This window comes from Hylaeus volcanicus, chromosome 7 (assembly GCF_026283585.1).
Source record: "Hylaeus volcanicus isolate JK05 chromosome 7, UHH_iyHylVolc1.0_haploid, whole genome shotgun sequence".
NCBI classification, from domain to species: Eukaryota; Metazoa; Arthropoda; class Insecta; order Hymenoptera; family Colletidae; genus Hylaeus; species Hylaeus volcanicus.
The window spans coordinates 9,840,029-9,855,400 of record NC_071982.1 but is presented as its reverse complement, the minus strand read 5'-3'; the positions used below and the strand labels follow the sequence as shown (position 1 = coordinate 9,855,400).

At 43.3% G+C, this 15,372-nt stretch overlaps 1 pseudogene; it reads left to right on the top strand.

Moving 5' to 3' along the window:
• Positions 1–7,962: 7,962 nt before the first annotated feature.
• LOC128879887 (condensin complex subunit 1-like) lies at positions 7,963–14,811 on the top strand (annotated as a pseudogene).
• The last annotated feature ends 561 nt before the right edge of the window (positions 14,812–15,372 follow it).

The following is a 15,372-nucleotide window of genomic DNA, read 5'->3' as shown; positions in this document are numbered from 1 at the left end:
GTTGGTGGCAAGCCAGTGTTCTGCCATGTCGACGGGTGGTTGTCCTGGTTGACGGTCCAACAAGAGGTCTGCCACGAGACCATCCCTGGCTGCACCGAGATTGGTGATTTTTCCCCTCCTGTTGTCCATTACCTCCGCCGCCACGGCTTTTGATGTTCCTGGTTGAGGTTCGATGCCTCGGATGCGTATTTTTATGGCCTGCCACGGCAGGTCACAGAAACGTGGCGGGAGGCTCCATACCTTATTTACGGCTTTTTCTTCCCCGTAGTCCCCCAGGAATACCTTGTAGCAGGTGCCCGCTACCTCCTGGAGGACTGCGCGTTGCCATCTGCTGCCGATGTTGACCGCCACGAGTCTTCCTGGTTTCAGACTCGCGGTGGTAGGCAGAAGTATATGCTTCCTCGATTCCATGTGGTGGTTGTAGCGTATGAGGAAGTTTGTCCACGCCTCACGGCCTGTCTCCTCAACCACCCATACTTCATGGAAGTCAACCGCTTTCATGGTGATGCAGCGGCAGTCCTGCAGTGGTAGGTGTATGCTTATCTTCTGCATTTCTTCGGTGTTTTTCCGAATCCTTCGCCTGGAGTGAAGTATCTAATGTTTTTGTCCGTTAAAACTGCAATATGCCACCAGGGTGCTGATGGTCTCTTTGCTGCTGGTGGTTCTTCTGTCTGCGTTCCTGATGTTGTCTGTTTTATTTTCCTGGTTAGTGTGCTTCGGCTCTTCAGGGTTGGGCCTCCGGTGGCTGGGTTGTACTGTCTGGGGTAGAGGATGGTCTCCTTTTTGAGGTTTGGTTCCCAGGTCCCGTGGTATCCTGTCTGGATTACGATGGTGCGCGTGCCTTCGGTTGGGACGGTTTGAACTTCGACTGACTTTTTCATTTGACTTTTGACTGATCTTGGAGTCCAAGGCTCCTCCTTATATAGGTCGAGCGTCCTAGTTACCCCCACTCTTGACGCGGAGTAGTTCGGTGGTAGGGCTGCGGGGGTGCGTCTTAGAAGATTGTAACACAAGGTTTAGGGGATTTCGGTTCGGCATCGAGCTCTGATGTACTGGGCATATTTATTGTTATTTTATTTGTTTTTTCTGGGTTTTCTTGTTTTGACCGGGTTTTGCAGGTTTTGTACTTTATAAAAATTATTACACCTGAGGTGATTGCTATGAGCATGACAATTCCTATTGATGAAAAGTGCGTGATTTGGATGTTTCGTATGGATTTTTGATGTTTCGATAGGTCTGATGCTTGTTGTTCCAAATCAGCGAGTGTCAATGCTGCTGGTAGCTCGTCCCAATGTGCTGGGTTTGATTCCCCTTTTACTGGGTTCGTTTCCAAAATGTCTAGGTGCTGTGCTGTAATTTCCGGTATTATCATGGATAAATTATAGGGTTTTGACGGATGATATGTCATTTCCTCTGAAGTTCTAATGGTTTCCAGCGCTTGAAATTGAACTGAGTTTATTATTGCTCGGCATCCTGGTTTTAGTCTGAAGATACCACTGTTTGAAATATCCTTTATTTCCGGTTTCTTTTCTTTGCAGTAGATTTCTGCTTTGACCGGTTTTGGAAGAAAATAAATCCAAGTGCTTGGTGCGTGAAGCGCTTTCCAATATGGCTTAATGAACGGGGTAAGTTTGATTTCGCAAGAGGTCCAATCGGTAGATGCTGGATTTAGGAGTGCGGTGGATTCGCAAATTAAATGACGGTTTGCTTCGTAAATTGGTAGTGTAGCAGGTGCCCAGAATTGTTTGTCATGAAAGTGAGAACCCTTCAGATATTCTTCTGTTGGAATAAAATACTGTTGTTCGTCTAGCGAGACTGCGATGTACGGAATTTGAGGTTTGATGTAAGATGTTATTTCCTTTGTTTGTAGTTTTTGTACCGATGGGCATGGGTATATCTGATATAACTCAAATATTTTGTGTCCTAATAATGGTATTGTAAGTTCGAAAAGAATCCTCCCCTTTGTAAAAATTACATTCAGAGTCGTAACTTTCTCGATTTGTTCGGTGAGTAATTCTTCCTGTGTCAGGGGAAATTCATATGATGAACTTTGTTTGATTTTTTGTGCTGACTTCAGTAACTTTTCGTAACAGTTCATTTGTATAAAAGTCGGGGAAAATAAAAGTTTTATCAAAGAAAAATAGTTTTATGAAAAGGGCGGTAGAGGGAGACATAATTGGGCAGCCTGTGGAGTAATCACAGATATTGGAACTGTGTTCAGGCCCACTCCTGATAGATCAGCCGTGGAAGGACGATATAAATGACGAATCTCAGTACTCAGGATAACTCTCTTTACTTTCTTCCTATTCTCTACAAGGTTCACAAAGCTCTGGGCTTCCCGGCAAAACCCGCGCGGAGCGTACTCCCCTCTCCGTACTCCCCTCTCACAATCCCGAGAGGAGAGCGGAGGCGTAGAGGTAGAGCCTTAAGGCACGTCCCCACAGTACTTCCCCCCGAGTGACAGCGATATCTTTATAACTATAACTATAACTATTCTTACGATTAAGTATCAGGCGCAAAAGAAACATCCTTCTTCTTACGCTGATACGTGCGCAAAGTCGGAGTCGAAGTTGAGGGATGCTGGCCGTCGACTGCACTCGATGGTGAAATCGCGGGTTGTGCATCGACGAGAAAATGCGCCGGTTTCAAATTTTCGACCGGAACGGAGCGCGGTTTTCCGTTAACGTCGATATCAAAGACGCGGTCGGACGGTCTGCGGAGGAAGGACGAATTCCCCTGGAATTCGCAGGGTGGTCCCATACAAAAATTCCACGGGGGATGCTCCGGTGTCCAAACGAACGTGGGTGCGCAACCCAAGAAGGACGGTGGACAAAACGCGAGTCCAGTCCGCGTCCCCATGACACGTGATGGCCGCTTTAAAGGATCTGTGCCAACGCTCAATGATCCCATTCTACGCAGGGTGGAACGCAGTCGTACGGACCTGCTGGCTGCCGATTAATTACAGCAGCACAGCGAATAGCCGCGATTCAAACTGCGTACCCTGGTCAGTGGTGAGAAACCTCGGCGAGCCAAAACGCGCGATCCAACCGTCGTAGAAGGTTCTACAGACGGTGGAGGTTTCGATGTCCTTGAGAGGATACGCCTCAACCCACCGAGAAAAACGGTCGATCAGGGTCAAGCAGTATCTGTACCCGCGACATTCCCTGAGCGGGCCCACAATATCCATGTGGACGTGGTCGAAACGGCCGTCAGGCGCGACGAATTAGTCCGGTTTGGTGTAGATGTGCCGAGAGACTTTGGAAGCCTGACACGGCACACACGCCCCGCACCACCTCGCAATGTCGCGATGCATATTCGGCCAGACGTACCGCTGCCGAATAACACGGTCCGTCACCCTTGCGCTCGGATGCGCAGGAAGGTGGAAAAGGTTGAAGACGCGTACGCGTAGAGACGCCGGAATGTAAGGACCAATAGCTTCCCCCGAAATCTCACAGAAGAGGGTAGTGTGGGTAGGACCTCACTGGATCTTCCGTAATTTGAGTGGGAAGTCGAGAGAAACGCTGATCGTTTTTAGTTCCTCGTCAGCCGCTTGCTCGTCCGCCAGTTCGTTTAGCTCGAATTCCGCGGGCAGCCGAAGAGATTCAACGCGCAAAAGAGAATCGGCGACTACGTTGTCCTTACCCGGGCGGTACTCGATTCGCGTTGTGAATTGCGAGATGAACGCAAGTTGCCGCTGCTGACGAGATGCGGCCTTCTCCGAACGCTGCATGAACGCGTAGATCAGCGGCTTCTGATCAGTGACAATGCTGAACTCGCGACCCTCGAGGAAGTATCTGAAATACTTCACAGCCTCGAACATCGCGGTGAGCTCCCGATCGTACGCGCTGTAGTGCCGTTGTGCCACCGAAAACTTTTTTGAAAAGAACCCAAGCGGCTCCCAGGCGCCATCTAGACGTTGTTCAAGGGCTGCGCCCATCGCGAAATCGGATGCGTCGGTGCAGACGCGAGTCTCCGCATCCACGGCAGGATGGCGAAACAAGGCGGCGTTGGCAAGGTTCTCCTTGACCTTCACGAACGCCTCCTCACTCTCGGCTGACCATTGAATGGCCGTTTGGTCATTCTTTGGTCCAAAAACGCGTCGAGTGGGGCCTGAGTTTTAGCGGCGTGCGGAATATTCCGCCGATAAAAGTTAGCCATGCCGAGGAAACGACGTAACTCAACGATCGTGCGCGGTTTGGGGAACTCGGTCACCGCCGTCACCTTCTCAAGCGTAGGCCTACAGCCCTCGCTGCTAACCCGATACCCCAAAAAGACAATATCATCCCTACTGAACTCGCATTTCTCCACGTTGATCCGGAGATTGAATTCGTTAAGACGTTCAAGGACGACACGAACGTGTTTTAAATGCTCCTCAGGAGAGGATGAAAACAAAATCCAGATCACCGAGGGCGCGATATATATAACGCTGAAATGTCTGGCTGGCGTTAGTAAGACCGAACGTCATTACGCGATATTCGAACAAGCCAAACGGGGTAATGACTGCGGTTTTGGGAATATCTTCCGAAGCAACCGGAACTTGATAGTACGCCTTGTGGAGGTCGAGTTTGGAGAAGATACTCTTCCCCCGGAGATTAGCGGATACGTCGTGCAGATGTGGCACTGGAAAACGATCCGGTACCGTAACCGCGTTCAATCTACGATAGTCCCCGCAGATTCGCCAGGTACCGTCCTTCTTCCGTACCATATGAATGGGGCTCGCCCACGGACTGGAAGAAGGACAGCATATACCCAGCTCGACCAGCGAACGAAATTCGGCCCGGGCCGCTTGGAGCTTCTCGGGGGCAAAGCGTCTCGGTTGTTCCGCGACGAGTGGACCCCGTGTTAGGATATGGTGGTACACATTGCAGTGCTGACTGAGAGGCAATTGCTCGATCCCGGTAACCTCGGGAAACTCAGCTAATAAGCTGCCAAATATCGAATTCGGCTGGATAGTACCGGCCGAGGTGGACACCACGCTCTTGACTAACCCTCGGGTGAACGTATTGTTCCGCGGATCGATGAGACGCTGGCCCTTTAGATCGCCCAGGAGCCCGATATGGCGGATTAAATCTCCCCCGATAATGGCTGAGGCCACATCTGTGACGCAGAAATTCCACTTGAGTGGACGAATCCCCAGGTGAAGAGTTCTGAACTCCTCTCCGAACGTATCTATACGCGAGTCGTTAGCCGCGAATAGCCTGAACGAACTCGGCGTTCGGTACCTGGTCTTGCCGACGGGCAGGAGGGAGATCTCGGCACCCGTGTCAATGAGGTAAGTGACGCCGGTTACTCTATCCTTGACATGGAGACGCGTGGAAATTGATCCCGAAACACTCGCATCCGCGGTGGTGGGCAACACTAGTTTCCCGAGGCAGACCCCGGTCGCCACGCGCACTGTTTTTTACAAAGACGCGCGTCCGTCCCGAAACGGCGATGCGCCCAGCAAATCCGCGAGGATGAATCCGCTGTAGTCTCGCGTGCGGCCTTACGCGGCGCCCAGGAGGGCGAACGTCCACTATTACGCTTCTCTAAGACGTTCATACGCGTCCGGATGGCCGTGAGTTCGCTCGATATCTTTTTTAGTGATTCAGCGATGTCCGAGGGACCGTGCGAAGAAATCGCGGCGACCTGTAAATGCGAGGAACTGATCGCCTTCATAATGTTGTCCACAAGCTCGCTTAATTTATCTAAGCTTTCCTCGGACGTCGACGCTAGAATCGCTTTCAGACTACCGGGCAATTGATCGAGGAATATTTTCTTGAGAATGGCATCGTCGCACCGGCTGTTTGCGTTCAGACTCCGCAGACGGTGTAAAATTTGCGACGGTTTTTCGTCCGTCAAAACCTGACCTTTCAGCAACTGCTGCAATTTCTTTTCTGCGGATGTCGCGAAGGTAGAAATATCGCGGGCCTTTATGCGCGTGTATAAGTGCTCGCGGTTGTCGCCAATTAGCAAATCCCGGCAACACGATGGAACATCCGGGTCGATCGCGCCGATAATGAAGTGCGCCATCGTGGCTTAATCGGTAATTCGCGCGGTTGCAAAAGTGGCTTCTACCTGTACAAACCAGAGCTCAGGGTCCCGTTGGTAAAAAGAGGGAATCTTTGGAACTCTATAACTGTCAATTCGCGTCTGGTTAAGAGCCGCGAGTTGCTCGCGAAGCCGCTCGATCTCGCGATTTGTCGCCGCGTCAGTCGGCATGGCGCTGTATGTACGACAGGAAGCGCGGACTCAAAATGGCGGAGCGCAAAACGCCGACGCTACCTACGCTGCAGGGCCTTAGTCGCCCACGCAACAAAATGGCAGAACGCGAAAACCTAACAGTACAAAATGGCGGCGCGCGCGAAGGTGCCACGTGTTGCTGGCGTGGTCGCCGAACGCTACAAAATTTTTTTCAGCTTAAAATTACGATACCCGGTCAGTGAATAGAAAGTTGGTGAAGACAGGGAATCCGGGAACTGCAACTCCCTGTGTGGAGACAGGGAATCCGGGAACTGCAACCCCCTGTGGTTGACTAGGGGCCACTGCTATGCAAGGCTGCTCGTCCAGAAGAAGCACCGGTGAATGCTGAAGAGTTTCTGATGTCGGGTGTAATCCTGATGCAGCGACGCAGGTTATACGTCGTCGTCGACGACTCCATCCGGCCTCGATGAAAATAACTGCGTGGACGCCAATCACGTCGGGGTCACCAATGTAGGGTAATCACAGATATTGGAACTGTGTTCAGGCCCACTCCTGATAGATCAGCCGTGGAAGGATGATGTAAATGACGAATTTCAGTACTCAGGATAACTCTCTTTACTTTCTTCCTACTCTCTACAAGGTTCACAAAGCTCTAGGCTTCCCGGCAAAACCCGCGCGGAGCGTACTCCCCTCTCACAATCCCGAAAGGAGAGCGGAGGCGTGGGGGTAGAGCCTTAAGGCACGCCCCCACAGGCCGGTTGTACCGAGAGGCCCGGATGCTAATAGGGTAAGTTGATTAAGGTATATCCATACCTGTGTTGGAGGAGTGCCTGGCCTTCTCGGCGGAGAGGCGGGCGCTTCAGCAGTGTCCTCCTTCTGCGAGGTTGTCATGACGCAGAAGGAGGGCGACGAGCGGGATCGCTTCTCTCCCGATCCCGCTCGCGCAGAGCGGAGGAGACAGAGGCGCGCGGCGGGACGGCGACTGCTTGCTGCACCCGCTGCTGCCAGTGGGGCTGGCCCCCCCTGAGTTTCTCTCCTCCTCCGGCCGGACACCGCAGCACCTGGTCCGGCCGATGGAAGCGTTCCCGCGGAACATGAGCGGTGAGCCCAGCACTGGGCTCGCCCTCTGTTGCCCGTGGGATCGCTGGGCAAGGGGGGCCGCTGTGCAGTAAAGCCGGCGGTCCACACTAAAACCCAGGCTCAGCAGTAGCACCGTTGGTGTGTGACCCCCCGGTGGCGCCTTTCCCTGTGTGGCGGGGAACAAGAATACGCTCACAGTAAACCCTGCTTGTCATAAGAGGCGACTAAAAGAGATAGGTGTGACTGCGGGTAGTGGCGCCCGCAGCCAGGTGGGGAGGGATTGCGCTCCCCACCAGAGATGGTACTCTCCATTGCAAAGGGAGGAGGCGCGGGGGGCACCGGTAGCGTTCGAAAGAGATCCCGGTGCCCCTCCCCAAAGCGCAGAGGCCGGCCACCGTGGAGTTTTAGTGGGTATTCCCCTCCTTCTGAGGGGTGACTCCCACACTACCCACTCCATTCGAGGGGGCGTGCATCAACGCATTTTTCTACGTATAAAAAAAAAAAAGGTATATTCATGCCGGACTCTCGTACTGTTGCCATTTTTCCCTCGGCAGTCTCAGCACTGCTCAGCACGGCTAGTACTAGAGTCGGCTGTGGGTTATGGCCACCTATGGAACTACACTATTACGTGCTATTACGTTGGTATCAATGGATTTGAAAAATGACCGTTTGAGTTCAATGTTTTGATGGTTTGTATGACCTCTAATTTTAAGCATTATCGTTATTGTTAATGTGTTTCAAGAATTTGTAGGTAATTGATATTTGAATCATGAAATATAGGAACGAGGTATCAACCTGAGCCTACAGGAGAGAATTGAACCAAAATGATAAAGGACTTTGTTATTCCTTTAAATAAGGATGAACTGTTGCAAACAGGAGAGAGTGGACGATTTTTCGTTGAAAAACTCGTTCCTGTACGGATGCTTTCACACGCCTTCGATGGTACGTAATAAATGTCTCGTTCATTATGCGTACGAATCTTTAGACGTCTCTCCCTATAAAATGTATGCACAATATTTAGAAAACGGTACACAGTATACATAGAAAGTAGCATACTACGTGATATATTATTTTATACGTACCGCTATATTAATTTTCTTTTTGTAGAAGCAAGAAAAGCACTCCAAGCGAATGGAATTAATTTTATCTTGGAACACTTTGATACATTTTTCTCTATACTTATACATGGAAATAAAATTGAGTTAGCAGTCGTTATGCAAGGTTTTTCTAGAATTCATAAAGGTAAGAAATATTATATTTCATCTGGCTGTACATAATATTCTTGTTTCAATCGTTAAGATTCACGTACCCTTATAGATGCATACTAAATTTAATTACTGTTGCGCACAGCTATCACAGTGTTGGTTCACGATTTGGAAGGCGTACTCGAAGGAGGAAACGAGCTAGAAGACGACGAATGCGTACGATTTTTCAACATTACTAAAATGCTAGTATATTTATTTTCTGGACTTATTTGCCATATAGATGCTGAAATTGTTAAAAGTTCGAGCAGTAAATATGTTGAGAAGGTTCGTTCGTCGTACATAACGTAATCATACTGTAGATGTTTCATACTTTTACATTAACTAACGTGTATTATTTAGTCAAAAAAAAATACAAAATCAGATATAGAAGAAGAATGGGATACTACCAAGGAGAAAGCATTGGAATACAGTTATAGATTGCTTCAATTACCATTGCAAAAGCTCTGGCGTCCTTCCATTGTCGAGGATGCGTTTATTATGTAAGTTTTAGTCGCATAAATGCGTACACGTTAATTAAAATTTAAGATATTAACTATAATTTCATACCATAGGTTGCTCACTAAAATGTGCTATAAGATATTAGAACATTGTAAGGATTCAAAAGATAAACACGTACGGCAGACAATTTTCGAGGTAAAATTTATTTGATTTTTTCGTTATATTATTTTTATATTCAATATTTTAATTTTCTTTTCAAACAAGATTTTAGGAATTTCGATTAAAAAATACAATCATGGCATGGACTGCGTAATAAGAATTATCCAGGTATGTATATGTATTCGATGATTTTAAATTTCATATGGTTTTAGCAAAAAAAAAATGCACTAAGTATGTAATTTAATGTTACAGTTGTTGAAGTTGCACAATACGTTAGCAACGCATATAGCAAACGGTGTTATTCATATGGTTGATACATGCGGTTGTAACGGTTTAATGAAGGAAGTAATAAAAGAAATAGATCAAAGCGAACCATCCGAAAGCGAGAGTCGTTGTATATCAATATTTCTTGAAACTATTGCTAATACTAAACCAAATCTTATAATTCCTATTCTCGACGACGTGATGGATTATTTGGGTAGCGAGCATTATACATTGAGAAATTGCGCGATTAGCGTTATAGGAGTAATCGTGCAAAAAGTGTTAACCGGAGACGATCTTACGCAAGAACAAAAAGATCAACGCGATGAATGTCTGAATAGTTTACTGGAACATATTTTAGACGTTCATGCATACGTTAGATCTAAAGTCTTACAGGTTTGGCAAACTTTATGTTGCGTAGGAGCTATTCCTTTAGCAAGGCAAGGTAAGGTTTTAGCTGCCGCAGCATTACGTTTAGATGATAAAAGTGCCATCGTACGTAAATACGCGTTACAATTACTACGTGTCTTACTTCAAGCCAATCCTTTCGCTGCTAAGTTAAACAAAGAAGAAATTTCCAAGTCGTTAGAAAAAGAAGAAATGAAGTTGAGAAACATGCAGACGAAAATGGTTAGCAAAAGTGCTCGCGGTGATAGTCAAAGATTAGAACTGTGGAACACTTTGCTTCCGGAAATAAGAAAAGCATTAAAAGAAATTAGTAACGATACAACGGAAAAAAGTAAAAAACGAGACAAAGGTGATGAGAGTGAGGAAGAGGAAGAAAATGACGACGACGAAGAAAACTTTAATCCTGATACAGCATTTGAAAATGTTAGACAATTAATGTTAAAAGGAGAGATTTTTGTAGCGGTGAAATATTTGTGGAAAGCTTGTACGAAATTGAAGCAAAATCCAAATATGAACAAATTTTCTTTCGAAGCAAAAGAGGAATTTTTATTTTTACTTTTATTGAAAACGTTTATGGAATCGGAGAATAACGAAAATAATGCGCAAGTAAATGCAAATACAGCGCAGTCAGCGGACAAAGATAGAGAAAAACAGGAAGTAGAATCGCAAAAACGACTTGTAAATTATTTGAGAAACTGTTTGGTATTTGCAAACGAATTGGAAATCGCTATACCGATGGCAGAGAAATTGCTTTTTTCTACAACAGCAGGTGATGCCATTGAAGCGTGTACTTTACTTGGTACAGCGTACCAGTTTGGTGTAGCTGGGGCTGAAGTCGCTATACGCGATGCTTTGTCTCAAGTATTTCATCAGGATCTTTCAGTACGCAATAACGTAGCTGTAGTATACAAAGACATTTACTTGAGTACTAATGAAAAAGTATCAGACAGACAAAAAGCCCTGTTACGTGTTAAAGCTTTGATCGAATTATTGAAAGGATTGAAGCCTGGTCAAAGTCAAGCTTTGAATAAACTTATTTTAACGTGGTACGGTAATAGTGATCTAGGCAGCGAAGAATTACAGGTTTTATGGGGAAAGTTTTCAATGAAATCATCGGATACAGATCCATTAGATAGTAGAACAGCTTTGATGCTGATAACGATGATAGGTCAAGCTCAAGATGGTATTTTAACTGAAAATTTGGATGTATTAATAAAAGTGGGCATGGGGCCACGAGCAAAAACTGATCTTCTTCTAGCCAGAGATACATGCAGAGCGTTGATGAAGATAAAAAATACAGGTGACGACGCTGAAAAATCACCTATTAGGTATCCCAATGATCATGAAATGTTTAGAGAAATCGTTACGTTACTAATAGAAAATTTTACTAATACAAAAGAAGACGGATACGTGTCGTTCGCAACAGACGCTATTAACGCCATTTATCAGTTAGCAAATCAGCCTGCTCATTTAATGGAGCACGTAATATTAGAAGTGTGTAACCGAGGAAAATTCAATAATAACGATAAGACGCTACTCATTCCATCTTACTGGGTATCGAAATTTCTATATTTAGTCGGACACATTGCAATTAGAGAAATGGTACATCTGGACACGTCAGTCTACTCGGAATTAAAGCGAAGAGAGACGATACGAAAATCAAGAAACACAAAGAAATCAGATAGAAATAAAAGGAATACTCGTAAATCCAGTACCGTGAACAAATCGTTCACTACCCCAAATAGCGCGAGGCAGATGATTCGTAATAAAGAGGTACGATATACAGTGGGTGTAGAAAGTATTCGTATACCGATCAATTTCCAAAAAAACTATGTAAAATTATAATTTATCAACTTATTTTTTATAAACAATGACATTCTACATATTCTTGGAAATCTCTAGAATAGATAGATTACAAAAAAAAGAAAGCTATTTATGTAAGTTGCGAAATTAACAAGAAAAAAACAATTAATCGATAGAAATGTTGAAGTAATAAGTATTCGCACAACTGTTTAATATTTAAAACTTCATTAAAAAAAAGAAATTTACATTAATTTACAAGTATATGATACTTCCTTCGTGGGATTTCCTTTTGATTTTATAATTATTGCAACTCTTTCTAAGCGTTAAATTAACTAAATTATTAGTTATTCGAAGTGGGATCTTCTTCAATTCCTCTATTAGAGCCATTTTTAAAAGTACTTTACTGAAAATTTAATGTTTTAATGTTCTAATTCATACGGTGCAATAAATTAATGTGTTTACGTTAGAAACTCTACTGTAAATGGTTCTCCATAAGAATCGTACAAATACTTGTTGCTTCTATACTTTTACCCACTTTTCGCATTTCTTTTTGTTAATTTCACAAATTATATTAACTAGTAAATGTTGTTTGGACTATATCTATCTTAGAGACTTCCGAGAATATGTAAAATATGATTGATTATAAAAAAAAGAAGCTAAGAAACTACAATTTCACACAAAAGTTTTTTGGGAAATTGATCGGTGTACGAATGCATTCTACACCCACTGTATGTACATAGTGTTTTATAATATTCGGGAAATATTCCGTATTTAGAGATGGATTCATTGATTACATTACATCTCTGTCTGTATACAGACGTACAGGGTGAAACGCTTAACATGTTCGCTTTGAATATCATAGAGCAGAAACTACGTGTTGTATGAAACGTCATATACAAAAGTTACGTAATTTCGGAGGAGGCTCTACACATAGTGGAAAAGAATTTCGTAAGCTAACAAAAATTCAAATTTCTTGTTCGCAAGAAATGAATCGAAACCAGGGCATAAAATTCACAAAGCTGGAAATTCATAAATCGAGAACTGCATGTGTGCAATTTCTTGCTGGTCTTTGCTGTGTTAGGTTGCCTCATCCTGTATATTTGGCGTTCGTTTCATTTTCGATTTTTCATTTAGGCGAGCATAGTGGAAGATAACGGAGAGGAAGCTGTGGAAGGAGCAGCAGACGATGAGGAAGCAGAATTGATAAACAATGTTCTTGAAAATCATATTGTAACTGGAGACGGACTTCTAACAAAATTTGTGTATGTTAATGAATAACAGTATTTACAATAATTTACAATTACATCGCTAGCTTCAACGTTACACACGTTTCTATGTGAACTTTATGTTTCACAGTCCGCTAGTGTTACATGTATGTCAAAATCCCAATAAGTATAACGACGAAGATATGCAACAAGCTGGTACTCTTGCTCTCAGTAAAATGATGACAGTGAGCTCAATATTTTGCAAAGAAAACTTGCAGCTTTTAATTACGATATTGGAACGTTCACCGTACCCTAGAATTCGAGCAAACGTTCTTATCGGAATAATGGATCTTGCATCGAAATTTCCAAATGAAGTTGAACCATGGATGAAACACATTTACGGCAGGTAATCGGATATAGAAATTAAGAAATATTAAATACAGCAAATGTAATAAAAGTACATGTTGCGATTAAAAGTATATCATATATTTTCAGACTACGGGATAAAGATACCCACGTACGAAGTACCTGTGTTCGTGTTTTATCGAGTCTTATAATGAGAGACATGGTGCGTATCAGAGGCCAGATATCGGAATTAGCTCTCTGCATAGTCGACGAAGACTTTGAAATTCGTGAAAGTGCAAAACAATTTTTCGGAGGATTTTCGCAGAAAAGCAATGCCTTGTACAATATAATGCCCGACATATTGTCTCAATTAACCGATCCTAATTTAGATATAAGCGAATCGGATTTCCGAGAGGTTCTAAAGTATGCATTGTCGATCAGAAATAAACATACATACTCGACAGTTTGATCCAATAATTAACATTTACAGGCACATCTTAGGTTTATTGCAAAAGGAAAAACAAATCGAGACTATAATCGATCGAATTTGCGTCAGATTTCAACTGGCTACTACAGAAAGACAGTGGCGTGATTTTTCATACTGTCTGTCACTCTTACAATTTGGCCCGAAAAGTAAATAAGAAATAATCAATTAAATACAAATTTAATTAAATACGTTACGTTTCGTTAAACATTTGTTAATAGGTATACAACGTCTTATCGAATGTTTGCCTCTATTGAAGGAGAAAATTTACCATCAGGAAGTTTTAAAAGCTTTGCAGAATGTTGTGGAACAGTGCAAAAAAAAAACCGAATACAAAAGTAGCTGGTACAGAACTGGAAGAAAAAATAGAGGAACTTCTCAAAGGTAGAACGGAGAATGGTGATAACGAAATCATGCCACCGCCACAAGCACCGGTAAAAAGAAACCGTGTTAAACGTTTAAGGCGCAAAAGTAGTAGCGATGAAGAGGATGACGATGCCAATAGTGATCCCGATGCAGTACCTCCTGTAACGAAACGTAAGTTTTATACATACACAAACTATGTCCACATATAATTGTGGATATATATGCGTTGATTGTGCTATATACGAAACAATTATTTTATTTGTACAGATCTTAGGGCAACCCCGTCAACTTCAAAAAAGTTACCAAGTCGGAACAAAGACAATAATTCGAGTGCTGCTTCAGTATCGAGAAATAGAAAGTCCGTTTCAACTCCGTCGGGTACTCCGAAAAGAACTTCGGCACGTTTATCGCAGTCACGAACTAAACAATAAAATTTGCGATTACATTAGTAGAATTAATGTATAGTTTTCTACTGTTTAATATATGTCGTATAGAGAAAGTAAAAATAAGAGGAAAAGACATGTATATTTTCACACGATCTCGTAAAACTGATGAGAATGTCAAATGTTTTGTAGAATTATTCTTTGTTTTAGTAGGGTGAAGAAATTTCTTGTAAGTTACATGCTTCCTTCTGTAAAAGACTTTGGTCTGAGATAGATAGGTCCAACTGTACAAATGAACCATTTTTTTTGCATGTAACGAATCAAGAAAGTATTACTTTCATTTGTTTATAAAGGTGCAGAGTTGTCTACGCAACTGCAACGGATTTTGTGTTACATTAAATTGTGTCTTTCATTAAAATGTTCTTTCTTTACATTGTTTTACATTCTCTTCATTCTCTGACCTCCCTGTTAGTACCGATTACTTCGTATTCGTTCCCTATGAATTTCACAATTAATAATCGTTTAAAATGCAATTTTAGAAGAGTTTCTGCAACTAGAACAAATTATAATCTCATTCCGGTTAATTTAGCTAATATTTTCCTAATATACACGTTCCATTTTAGAAATATTCAATGTTTTTGATGTAGCAGTAGAGAAAATGTGAAGTAAGCAAAATATTTAAATTCTTTGTAAATTTTAATTTATATTTCATAAAGAGATTGTTTAGGTATAATAAAAGTATTAGTCAGTAGATATACCAAGTTTCTTTGCGTTTAACGAGAACTATGCGCACATCACGATGGGCATGCTTTATAATGACGCTTATATAATCGTCTTGAGCATCAACAACAAAAAACCAATGCTCCGCAACCGCCAAATATCATATTACTGTCGAAAGTAGGATCAAAGGAGTTAATTTGTCCTTTGTGCTTTCCAGAAATAACGTTTCGTTTGGCGACATCTTATGAAAAACTACTTTCTGTATGGATGAT